A 13049-nucleotide genomic window follows, 5' to 3' on the forward strand; every position below is an offset into this window, starting at 1 on the left:
GGTGAATTATCGAGATTTTACCAGCAGAAGGATTAAAAAAATATGTAAAAAAAACGACAATTGGCGTGCAGATTATTTTTCTACCCTAACTCAGGTTACCAACTTTCACCAAAAAGAATACCAACGTGGAGTTACCCTTTAAAGCTCCATGACTCCTTGTAAAGTTTCTATTTCTACCACATCAATCGAGGAGAGAAAAAAAATATTAAAATTAAACGACAAAATTAAACAAAAAGTAGAAAATAGACTTCTCTTTCCAACACGATAAAGAATCAAAGCATAAAATATGCAAAACTATACAAATATATTGTTATCGCATTGTTTTTCCTCTTTTTTTTTTTTTGCATGTGTGAGTGTGTGTGTCTGTGTGTCCCCCCTCTCTCTGCGTGTGTGCGCTCTCTCTCTCTCTCTCTCTCTGTCTGCTCCTTGTGGCTGAGCGAGGTTCATGTTGCTCTCTCTCTTTCTCTCTACACTGCCAGCCCCTGATGTGATGGCGAAGAAACCCCGTTGACAAGGCACTGCTTTTTCATGACGGTGAGTTTCCCTTTGAGTGTATTATAATTTTGTGATAAAAATTTCAAGGAAAAAAAAAACACACAACCTCCTTCCTCCCTTCCTTCGGGGAGGGAGAAAAAAAAAAAAAAAAAAAGAGAGACGGGGAAATCTATCTCCAGACAGACAAGGAGAAGAAAAAAAAAAAAAGAGAGGAGCAAATAATATTAATAAAAAAATATATACAGTTGCCAAAAAGGCAGCGTATTAGGTTTCAGGCTAAAGAGCGATTGGCTAGCGCGTTTTATCCCCCCTTCTCTCTCTTTTTTTTTTTTTAAATTGGCAGATATATAAGAAAGGGAAAGAATACAATATTTATTTCCCTTTCTATATTTCCTTGTGTGAGTAGCAGAGAGAGAGGGGGGGTGGGGGATGATGATTATCATCCTGGGGGGAGGGGAAGGCTTGTTTTTTAGCTGGAGGTGGAAAGAAAGTAGCCAAAAAAAGGTGACAGTGTAACAAGGGAGGGGTAGTTTGTGAGGTTTTTTTTTCTTCTCGATGCAAATTGAAGAAGGGGGGAAAGAGAAACTCTTCTTTCAATGACTCATTGATTTGAGCTGGTTTAAAATTAGTTTTTCTCTCTCTCCCTTTTTTTTTTCCCTCCCACCCCCTCCTCCCAGCCCTGGATCACCACCATAAGAGGGGGGAAAATAGAAAAAGAAAAATAATCTTTAGCTATCCCCTCCCCCTTCTTTTTCCTCTCTCCTGTTACTGGCGTTAAGCTGCATCGCCGGTTTTTTTTTTTATTTGGCGGTTGTCTATAGAGCTGAGGAGACAAATGGACGGCTCTTCCTCAGGACCGACGGCGGATTGTCTACTTCCAGCCCGGGCCTACCTCAGGGAAAGCACCGACGGCGCCTCTCCGCTCCTATTTATTTCCTGTTTCGACTCAAACTCGGCCTTCTGGATGTTATCGGTTTATGGAAACGTTTTTTTTTTTTTAATTGTTCGTTTTTTTTTGGAGGGGTTACGGTTGAGGCGACGGAGAGGAAGAAGACGGTCCCCAGGGGGACAACACCCCGAGCGCTGCATTGGATCTCTTCCCGCGCTACATTGTATCCCTTCAATGTTCTGTCCTCGCGCCCCTTCTTCTCACCAGCGGGCCGCCGCGCGCCCCCTGTCCCCCCTCACATCCCTACACTCTATGTCTTCGCATTCCACCCGCGCCCCCCCTGTCCCCCCTCACATCCGATACTCTATGTCTTCGCATTCCACCCGCGCCCCCCCTGTCCCCCCTCACATCAGACACTCTGTCTTCGCAATCCTCCCGCGCGCGCCGCATTCTATCTCCGCGCGCCGCTATCTCCTCACATCCTACAGCGCGCTACATTGTATCCCCTCAACGGTCCGTCCGCGCGCCCCTTCACCATCAACAGGGCCGACCCCGCGCCCCCCCCCATCCCCATCCCCTCACAGCCGCAACATTGTATCTCTTCTTCTTCACAATCCCTTTCCCGCGCCTCATCCTCTCTCTGCGCGCCGCTCTCTGTCTCCGCTGTGTTCGGCGCGCCGTTTATCGCTCGTTTTATTATCATGGCGCCTATGTATTTGTAAAATGCCCCCCCCCCCCCCCGCGTTTACCCTTACCCCTACCCTATTCCCTTCTCGGTGGGCGAAGCTGCTGTTCTGATAAATGAAGGACCGGGCTGTGTTTATGAGGAATTTTTCATGTTTTTTTAGCGGGGTTTTCTGGCGTAATTTGCGGGTTACATTGCGGGATTGTGTGTGAGGAGGGAAGATGGCGGCGGCCGTTGGCGGAGGGCCAGGGGAGATGGCGCACTTCTCACGGCGGCCATTAGAGCCCCGGACTGACTGACTGACGGAGCGCCCTCCATTCCTCACCTCAGCGCCGCCTCCTCCTCCTCTCTGCTCAGCATTGCCTGTTAGATTATGTTTGTATGTATTAAAGCGGTTTCCTTTACTTGTATCTAGTCAGCTGTATTTATTATTCGTTGTAGGTTGTGTGTGTATAGAATGTTTATGTTGTATAGTGTAGCTGACAGGACTCAGGAGTGTATGGCTGGGAAAGGGGGATCTATAGCTAGGGGTCTATGGCTGGGAAAGGGGGATCTATAGCTAGGGGTCTATGGCTGGGAAGGGGAGCCTATAGCTAGGGGTCTATGGCTGGGAATGGGAGCCTATAGCTAGGGGTCTATGGCTGGGAATGGGATCCTATAGCTAGGGGTCTATGGCTGGGAAGGGGAGCCTATAGCTAGGGGTCTATGGCTGGGAAGGGGAGCCTATAGCTAGGGGTGTATGGCTGGGAATGGGAGCCTATAGCTAGGGGTCTATGGCTGGGAAAGGGGGGGGCCTATAGCTAGGGGTCTATGGCCGGGAAGGGGAGCCTATAGCTAGGGGTCTATGGCTGGGAAGGGGAGCCTATAGCTGAGGGTCTATGGCTTGGAAAGGGGGTGTGTATAGCTAGGAGTCTATGGCTGGGAAGGGGGGCCTATAGCGGGGATTTCATGGCTGGGAAGGGGAGCCTATAGCTAGGAGTTCATGGATTTGAAGGAAAACCTCTAGCTAGGGGTATATGGCTTGGAAGGGGAGCCTATAGCTGAGGGTCTATGGTGGGGAAAAGGGGTCTATAGCTGAGGGTCTATGGCTAGGGAGAGGAGCCTATGGCTAAGAAGGGAAGCCTATAGCTGGGAGTACATGGCTGGGAAGGGGAGCCTATAGCTGGGGGTCCATGGCTGGGAAGAGAAGCCTATAGCTGAGGATCTATGGGAAGGGGAGCCTATAGCTAGGGGTCTATAGCTGGATGTTCATGGCGGGGAAGGGAAGCTGGGAGTGCATGGCTGGGAAGGGGAGCCTATAGCTAGGGGTCTATGGCTGGGAAGGGGAGCCTATAGCTAGGGGTCTATGGCTGGGAAGGGGAGCCTATAGCTAGGGGTCTATAGCTGGATGTCCATGGCTCGGAAGGGAAGCTTATAGCTGGGAGTGCATGGCCGGGAAAGGGAAGCATATAACTTGGGGTCTATGCCTGAGAAGGGGAGCCTATAGCTGGGGGTTCATGACTGGGAAGGGTAGCCTATAGCTGGGGGTCCATGGCTGGGAAGGGGAGCCTATAGCTGGGGGTCCATGACTGGGAAGGGGAGCCTATAGCTGGGAATCCATGGCTGGGAAGGGGACCCTATAGCTGGGGGTCCATGGCTGGGAAGGGGAGCCTATAGCTGGAAGTCCATGGCTGGGAAGGGGAGCCTATAGCTGGGAGTGCATGGCTGGTAAGGGAAACCTATAGCTTGGAAAGGGGAGTGTATGGCTGAGAAGGGGGGCCTATAGCTGAGTACATTCATATCACACATTCCTATCACAGATATCACAACACTGAAATTATTGTAAGGTGAATATTATTATTATTATTATAATACAGGACTTATATATTGCCAACAGTTTGCACAACGCTTTCCAAATTAATATTGCTGCAAAAATTGTGTCTATTCACTGCAATTTCTCAATCCTGGGAAAAATTAATCAGTTTTCAACTGCCCATAATTGGGTTATTGAAGTGAATAATTAATCATTTATTTTACAAATCTCATCCCTTTCAGGGCTGGTTCACACCCCAATTTTGCATTCCGGATGTGTTTGCATGTATTTTTTGAGTGATGTGCATTCTGATGCATTTTATTCTGATGTATTTTTGATTCAGAATAAAAATGTACAGGACTGCATCTGGTATGAAGCAGCCCTTAGGCTACTTTCACACTGAGGTGCTTTACGGGTGTTATAGCGCTAAAAATAGCGCCTGTAAAGCGCCACTCAATGTGAAAGCCTGATGGCTTTAACACTGGAGCAGTGCGCTAGCAGGACACTTAAAAAAGTCCTGCAACCAACATCTTTGAGGCGCTTTAGGAGTAGTGTATACACCGCTCCTAATGTGCCCCTGCTCATTGAAATCAATGGGCATCGCCAGCAAAGTGGTGCTTTGCAGGCACTTTTAACCCCTGCTAGCGTCCGAAAAGCACCGCTAAAATGTAAAAAAAACGCAGCTAAAAATATCAGCACTTTACCACCGACGCTGCAGCGCCTCAGTGTGAAAGTGCCCTTAGTAAACCAGCTTGCTGTTATTGGAGATTACAAAAGTTGGTATAAGTAACTATGCTTAACACTTTAGAGCTATAATTTGTGCTAATAAGTAAATATTGTATATATATATATATATAAAAAAAAATGAATTACTGTGCAGATAAGATTTTAGTGCAACTATTACGGTCAAGGACATTTGGGCTCAAATTTTTAGGATATTGGAAGTTTGAGGTTGATGACAATGCTCTGTGGAGTAAGGCACTATCATTTTACACACATTTTGGTATCCCAATCTAAATATACAGTTTGGTTGTGTGTTTATTGACATGGGAAAAAAACATGTAAATTGTTAGGCCACAATAGGGTCTATCCTAAAAGGACAGGCTATATAGTAATAGAATGAATTTTGTTATAATTACATTACAAAATATGGATTCTAGTTTATTGCTTTTTATGTGCCTGGATTGTATACCATACTGAGATGGAACTTTTTTGTAATGTTTAATGTTTTTATAACTACAATAGATTCCTGAAATTCTTTGCTAACCATTGGATTTGTACAGTTGGAATGTCTGCTTAATGTTGGCCTTTAGCTCTCTTTTGAAAGTAGTGGTTTGTATGATGTACAGTATGTGCTGACATTGGATTTGTACATTCAAAACCTAAAAGGCATGACAGATGTAGTTAGGATTTAACCACTTCCCGACCGCCTCATAGGAGATTTACTGCTACAGGATGGCCATTCTGTGCAGAATCACATATATATATATATATATATATATATAGTGATTCTGTAGGGGGCGCACCGCTTCTGCTTTGATTAGTCACAGCAGAAGCAGATCAGCGGGTGCCGGCCAATGGATATCCATGACACCCGCTGATCGTCGAGGAGAGAGGCTGGATGGAGCTCTGCATATGTAAACAATGCGGAGCTCCGTCATGTCAGTGCAAATGTGATAGATTTTTTTTCCCATGCAAAGCAGGGAAAGAAAATCCATCACATCCCTTAGTTAAAACTTCACACATAGTACAAAAACACTGGTTAGGCAGACATTTAACCCTTTGATCACCCTAGATGTTTAACCCCTTCCCAGCCAGTATCATTAGTACAGTGACAGTGTCAATTTTTATTACTGATCACTGTACTAGTGTCTATGGTTCCCACAAAGCGTCAGTTATTGTCAGATTGTATACCGCAATCTTGTGGTACCACTATAAGTTGCTGATTGCCGCCATTACTAGTATGAAAATAAATAAAAATTCCAGTATATATCCCGTAGTTTGTAGAAGCTATAACTTTGCGCAAGCATAAGTATACACTTATTGGGATTTTTTTTACCCAAAAATATGTAGCAGAATACATATTGGACTAAATTTATGAAGACATTTTTAGATAATTTTTTTACTGGATAGGTTTTATAGCAGAAAGTAAAAAATGTTGTTGGTTTGTTTTTTCAAAATTGTCAGTTTTTTTGTTTATAGCGCAAAAAATAAAAATCCCAGTGGTGATCAAATACCACCAAATGGAAGCTCTATTTGTGGGGGGAAAAAAAGACACAAATTGAATTTGGGTACATCGTTGCATGACCGTGCAATGGTGCAGTGCCATATCTCAAAAAATGACCTGGTCATAAAGGGGAGGGGGGTAAATCTTCTAGAGGTCAAGTTCTTAAACAAGAACAAATCAAGGCAGCATTTGTTACAGTATAAGGATCACTGTGTACCAGTGTAAAGTACCACATTAAAACCTGGGGTATGTAAAATTCAGTAATGGCGACAGGCTAGGTGGCTGGGCCATGCAGTGGCATGCATTTCTATGGTGTGGGCACTCTAGCGTCATTGGTTATTTCCTGGCTTGCCTACCCACTTGATGGAAGCGTATATCACTGTGTGGCCTGGATGCCTGGGTTTGGGCAACCAAAGATACTGGGTGGCAGATAATGGATGAGTGAAGAGGAAGGGAGTGTGACATAAAGAGACCACACTTGAATGAGTGAGAGTGTATGGGAGTAATGCACACACATTGAGGAGTGAGTAAAAGGTGCACAGGCTGCAGGTCACACTTTAGAGAGAGAATGAAGCCTGGCAATTATGCTCCATCCAGCACTGACCAATACAAGATGTCAGTTTCCTTCAGACTGGTAAATCTAGTTCGGTGTGCTGCTATTAGCCATGCCCCTAATCTTACACTCCTTTCACACTGGGGCACTTTGCAGGCACCACAGCGCCAAAAATAGCACCTGCAAAGCGCCCTGAAAGAGCCGCTGCTGTGTCTCCAGTGTGAAAGCCCAGAGGAATTTCACACTGGAGCGGTGTGCTGGCAGGATGGTAAAAAAAGTCCTGCTAGCAGCATTTTTGGATCTGTGTATACACCGCTCCTACCTGTTTAAATCAATGGGGCATCTCAGCTATACCGCTGGCAAAGCGCTGCTGAATGGACACAGGGAGCTGTGGCTCGGCTCCCGTGCCCCATAGCAAGCTGCTTGCTGTGTGGATACTCAATAGGAGGGAGGGGCCAGGAGCTCCAGCCAGGGACCCGAGAAGTGGATCCGGGCTGCCTTGTGCAAAACCACTGCATAGAGCAGGTTTGTTATTTTAATAGAAAAAAACAACAACTTTACAATCACTTTAAATGTTGATAATGGTTAAAGTGGAATTGCAGCTTACACCTGTCTTAGGCTTAACCGCTTCAATACTGGGTACTTTGACCCCCTTCCTGCCCAGGCCAATTTTCAGCTTTCAGAGCTGTCGCTTTAAAGGACAAATACACAGTCATGCAACGCTGTACCCAAATTAAATTGTTATAATTTGTTTCCCTACAAATAGAGCTTTCTTTTGGTGGTATTTAATTACCACTGGCTTTTTTATTTTTTGCTAAAAAAATGAAAACGTTTTTTCTTAGTTTCTGTCAGAAATCTTTTTAAAAAAAGTAATTTTTCTCCTTCACTGATGTGTGCTGATTAGGCTGCACTGATTGGTGTCACTGATGGGCACTGCTGGGGCTGAACTGATGATCAGTGCCCTGATGATCAGTGCAGTCTCCCTGCGAGGAGATACAGAGCTCTACTATACGGTGGGCGGGAGGTAGATAAAAAAAAACTGTCCTCCAATCTCCTAACACCTATGCTAACTAAGCTGTGTATTAAAGATGTATATAATTATTTTCAAGGCATTTTGGTCGGTTCACGTGATCCAGCTCCACTATGTCAGCCAGTTTTGCTTTAAGGAAGAGCAGGGAGCACAGGCAAGGGGTTAGCTATTGAAACCTATTGATGACGTCACTCCTCCAGGCTTTACTAGCCGTTGTTGGAGTGCTTTCTCCTTTCCCCTGCAGCTGGCACTAGCTGGCATGGGGGGGTGGCAATCACTGGACTTAACCATTGCAGCCTGAAAATAGGTATTTACATCTTTCTTAGGTTAGTTGGCATAGGTGTTAGAAGGGGGAAGGAATCGGCTTTTACGGCTAGTTGAGTATAAGCTGGAATTCCACTTTAAGGTTTGAAGAATAGGCCTTGATATATATTTTCTTAAACCCCACTACTGAGAGCAACACAGCCTATTTTTTTCTCCTTAAAAAAAAGAACAATTGCCTGACTGTTGTGTTGACCCTATGACTTCAGTACTTTTGAACTATTGACCTGAAACAAGTATACATGGCAGATCAGAGGTTCATTGTACATTACTTGGGCGTTTGTTCCGGCTCAGTGGCTTGGAAAGTATTAATGCCACAGACCTAGGTAACTAGGATTTTCAAAGGTCAACAGTGGCAAACCTCCATATGGCTTTCCTTTATATTGAAGGAAACTTAAGTATGTGCTGCAGGGGCAGCTTGAGGGCCCTTTTGTACCTGGTGAAATATAGAAGTCTGTCATTGCTGTCCACCTTCTGGAAATTAGAGGTGCACTGAATGGAAATTTTGGTACCGAAAATTCAGGATGCACTTGACAGTTTAAAAAAAAAATGTAAATATATAATTGTATTATATTCAACGTTTTATTTAATATCATGAATTTAAATTAATATGAATTTATTCTTGGCCATTATCAGCACCTTTAGTGCAAGAAAAGCTCAAGAAAAATGCATCCCTTCTAATTCTATGTATGTCTTTACACTGGTCTGTTGTGCTTTCGTTGTGTTAAAAATGTGGCAAGAATGTATCAATAACACACCAGTGTTACGTTTTTTAAGTCCCATGACCTATGAAAAACATACCATAATCACACTAAAATCGTGCCATTATGGGCACCTTTTCCTCTATCAGCAAAATGCTGAAAACATAATTTTCACCCAATATGTTTCAGCCGCCGTAATTTCGGTACGTCCCTACTGGAAATGCCGAAGGATATCAGTAGTCATAATCAATAGTTTGGGTCTTGGCCCCAGAACAAGCATGCAGCAGGTTAAGCCAGCACTTCTGATCTGTTTTCTTGTGCTGAGTCAGAAAGTACTGATGCCTCTGCAGGCAGACAGCTTTTTAAGTGATTGTAAGCCCTTAAATATACCCAGTGAGGTGACTGGCATCAGGTGATACACAGGGATGATACAAATCCTACATAAGTTGAACCTGTTTATCTGCAGTCTTCTCTTCTTTACATCTGTTCAAAGTGCAGAATTGAGCTCCCTCCCGTCATCTTTTGTCAGAAGTGACTCATGCTGATAGCAGAGGAACGGGGCAGCAGAGAGAAATGACACTTAGTCCTCTGGATTCAACCAAGAACGCACTATAGAGGGATATGCTTTGTTCATATTTCATGTTCGAGGTTCACAACCACTTTAAGGTAAAGTCAGCAAAAGCGGTCCTCACATTTCTCAGTACAGTTTCCTTTAACCCCCATTAAGAGTACATTTTATTGCTAGTGGGCTGCACAGCAACGTACCCAGTGTACTTCCTGGTCAAGAGGCTGAATGCGCATGCCCCCCTGCTGACCTGTGCCGTGATTGGACACCAAACGAGTTTGTCAGTTGGTTACAGGCAGTAATTTTGGCAGTATACCTGCTGATCAGCTGTGGACATTCATAGTACAAATCTGTGTGTGTTTGGCTGGATTTCTCCCTGCTGTTCTGAAAGCAAGGAGGGAAACCCAGCCACATTAGTGTGTAAAAGAACACATACACTTGCATACTCTTGTTAGCCACACCGGTAATCCCTTGTTTGTCCTCCTGACCAGTGCCATTAGTACAGTATTATCACTGTATTAGTGTCACCAGCAGTGGCGGCTGTCCATTAGGGGCACCTGGACGCCGCCTTCTCTCTCTACGCCACCCCATATATGACTAATTGATAGTTTCATGCATAGCATGAATCTATCTATGGCCTCCACTGCCACTGCAGAATTACAGCAGCGGGGGTGTTTTTTTGAACAATCCGATTAGAGCCATAGGCCCGCCGACCGACCAATGGGGGGGGGTTTGCTACCGTTTGCTGCCCCCCAAAGAAAATGATCACCGGCTGCGACTGGTCACCAGTGACGTTTGTGTCCCTCCCAACCAGTGTCTGTTAGCGACGGATTGCCCGCCACACTATAGTCACAATATAAGTTGTTGACAATATAAGTTGTTGATCACTGCCATTACTAGTAAAGTGTCTGTACAGATTAGTATCTTGATCAAGATCAGAACTATACTACATCCCCAAAAACGCAGTGTGAGCAGTATCAGCACCCAGTCATTGCCAGCACTTGCGACATGTAGCAGAATAGCAAAAAAAAGCCCTGTTAATGAAGGGGGTAAAACCTTCTGGAGGTCAAGTGGTTAAAACTAGTATTATGGTTGTGCCCAGAGAAGGCTGTGAACCAAAAGTCAGTAATCAGATAAAGACTATAGAAGCATCTAAAAGACCATTGTTTTTTTTTAGCTACAGCAATACACAGTTGGTATATAGAAAGTGATCATGTGAAAAACAAACTTTAAATCCTATTGTAGTTTGCCAGAAGGCACGTGGGAGACATAGCAAGCATGGAAGAAGGTTTTGTGGTCTCGTAAAAAATGCTTCGGGAGGTTGACAACACTGCTTCCAGCAGGACAGTGGCCTGGAACGTAAAGCCAAGGTTATATTGAAATGATGTAAAACCAAGAACCTAAATTGTGTTTTGTCTTTTTAAGAACCATTCTGTTCTAGTTTAGAAAGGCAAAAAGGCAATTGTACCTGTTGGCACCCCTCTTAGTGTAGCAGCCCACCTAAACGCTTTACATTGGCCCTTGTTACAGCAATCATTACTGTGTGGCTCTCTGCAGAGATACATAGACTTTCTACATATTCTGTCCCTGTCAGGTCCTCCTTTTTTCTGAGCATGCCTCTGGCAGCCCCATTTATTCCTATGGGGAGCCTTATGGCAGATTCCAGCAGGCCTGCAGAGTACAGCTCTCGGCAGTGATGGTGATGCGGCATGCATGTGCAGAAAGAAGAGGACCTGGCAGAAGTAGTTTCTGCTTGAAGCAGCACTCTGATGTTTTCTGGAACAGAAACCAAGGTAAGTGTTAGATTGGAAATGGGCTGCCCTCAGGGAGGATGGGGAGACATATTTAACTCTTTTACTGATAGGCTCAGCCTCCTATTTTTTACTTCAGGTGACCAAATAATTTTTGTTGTTTTTCACTTTTTTATTTTTTATTTCTTTTAGTATTTTTTACCTAAAGCTTTAAAAATTTGATTTGTAAAATACCCAGCAAGCCACATATTTTCTGAAAGTACAAGGCCTAGAAAATTAAAAAGATCTCCTCCTACATGAACACTCAGCACTCGGGTGGACCCTGCAGTTTATCACGGGACCATGGTATACAGCTCAGCCAAAAAGGTATATAGGGCCAGTATTTAATGTAAAAAGAAGATTTATAAGCTGTGGGCACTGCGGGGGGGGGGGGGGGGGGGGGGGTTAACTATTTTCATATTACTGGGTTTAGTAACACTTTAAAAATCTTATTTTATCTGATGACATTAGCAGCACTGAGAACAAACACAATCCTTTCTTTTAGTACCACCTTAATGTCTTCTTTAGCCTTCTGGTCACTGGCTTCAACTTTACTCTCCTAGGGTATTAGAGCCATAGGCTCTAATAGGCTTCAAAATATGTGGGCTTGTGGTGCAGAGCATTGCGTCATGAGCCCTCCCAGGTGTTACAACAGTGAATGAACATTTGCTGTTTTAACACTGATCCTCAAACTGGCAAATCAGAAGTAGGTGTGAGACCCATTTTCTGATGACTACAGATTGGCCACCGAGAGCCCCATAAATGGAGTAGGTGCACCAGACCCGCCGACCGACCAATGGGGGGGGGGTTTGCTACCGTTTGCTGCCCCCCAAAGAAAATGATCACCGGCTGCGACTGGTCACCAGTGACGTTTGTGTCCCTCCCAACCAGTGTCTGTTAGCGACGGATTGCCCGCCACACTATAGTCACAATATAAGTTGTTGATCACTGCCATTACTAGTAAAGTGTCTGTACAGATTAGTATCTTGATCAAGATCAGAACTATACTACATCCCCAAAAACGCAGTGTGAGCAGTATCAGCACCCAGTCATTGCCAGCACTTGCGACATGTAGCAGAATAGCAAAAAAAAGCCCTGTTAATGAAGGGGGTAAAACCTTCTGGAGGTCAAGTGGTTAAAACTAGTATTATGGTTGTGCCCAGAGAAGGCTGTGAACCAAAAGTCAGTAATCAGATAAAGACTATAGAAGCATCTAAAAGACCATTGTTTTTTTTTAGCTACAGCAATACACAGTTGGTATATAGAAAGTGATCATGTGAAAAACAAACTTTAAATCCTATTGTAGTTTGCCAGAAGGCACGTGGGAGACATAGCAAGCATGGAAGAAGGTTTTGTGGTCTCGTAAAAAATGCTTCGGGAGGTTGACAACACTGCTTCCAGCAGGACAGTGGCCTGGAACGTAAAGCCAAGGTTATATTGAAATGATGTAAAACCAAGAACCTAAATTGTGTTTTGTCTTTTTAAGAACCATTCTGTTCTAGTTTAGAAAGGCAAAAAGGCAATTGTACCTGTTGGCACCCCTCTTAGTGTAGCAGCCCACCTAAACGCTTTACATTGGCCCTTGTTACAGCAATCATTACTGTGTGGCTCTCTGCAGAGATACATAGACTTTCTACATATTCTGTCCCTGTCAGGTCCTCCTTTTTTCTGAGCATGCCTCTGGCAGCCCCATTTATTCCTATGGGGAGCCTTATGGCAGATTCCAGCAGGCCTGCAGAGTACAGCTCTCGGCAGTGATGGTGATGCGGCATGCATGTGCAGAAAGAAGAGGACCTGGCAGAAGTAGTTTCTGCTTGAAGCAGCACTCTGATGTTTTCTGGAACAGAAACCAAGGTAAGTGTTAGATTGGAAATGGGCTGCCCTCAGGGAGGATGGGGAGACATATTTAACTCTTTTACTGATAGGCTCAGCCTCCTATTTTTTACTTCAGGTGACCAAATAATTTTTGTTGTTTTTCACTTTTTTATTTTTTATTTCTTT

General features: G+C 44.3%; 1 protein-coding gene across 2 annotated transcripts in view; it reads left to right on the top strand.

Moving 5' to 3' along the window:
* Positions 1-380: 380 nt before the first annotated feature.
* The window catches only part of BICRAL (BICRA like chromatin remodeling complex associated protein), a 102355-nt gene continuing 89686 nt past the window's right edge, over positions 381-13049 (top strand). Inside the window, exon 1 of one of the 2 annotated variants that reach the window (XM_077485706.1) lies at positions 381-534. The gene's annotated coding sequence lies outside the window, so the exon portion shown is untranslated. Of the gene's footprint in view, positions 535-602; positions 2449-13049 lie in introns of those variants that run through there. The other variant, XM_077485707.1, reaches the window with a different exon arrangement.

The sequence above is a fragment of the Lithobates pipiens genome, unplaced genomic scaffold, assembly GCF_037356315.1.
Source record: "Lithobates pipiens isolate NorthernLeopardFrog02 unplaced genomic scaffold, aLitPip1_a1.2 Scaffold_18, whole genome shotgun sequence".
NCBI lineage: Eukaryota > Metazoa > Chordata > Amphibia > Anura > Ranidae > Lithobates > Lithobates pipiens.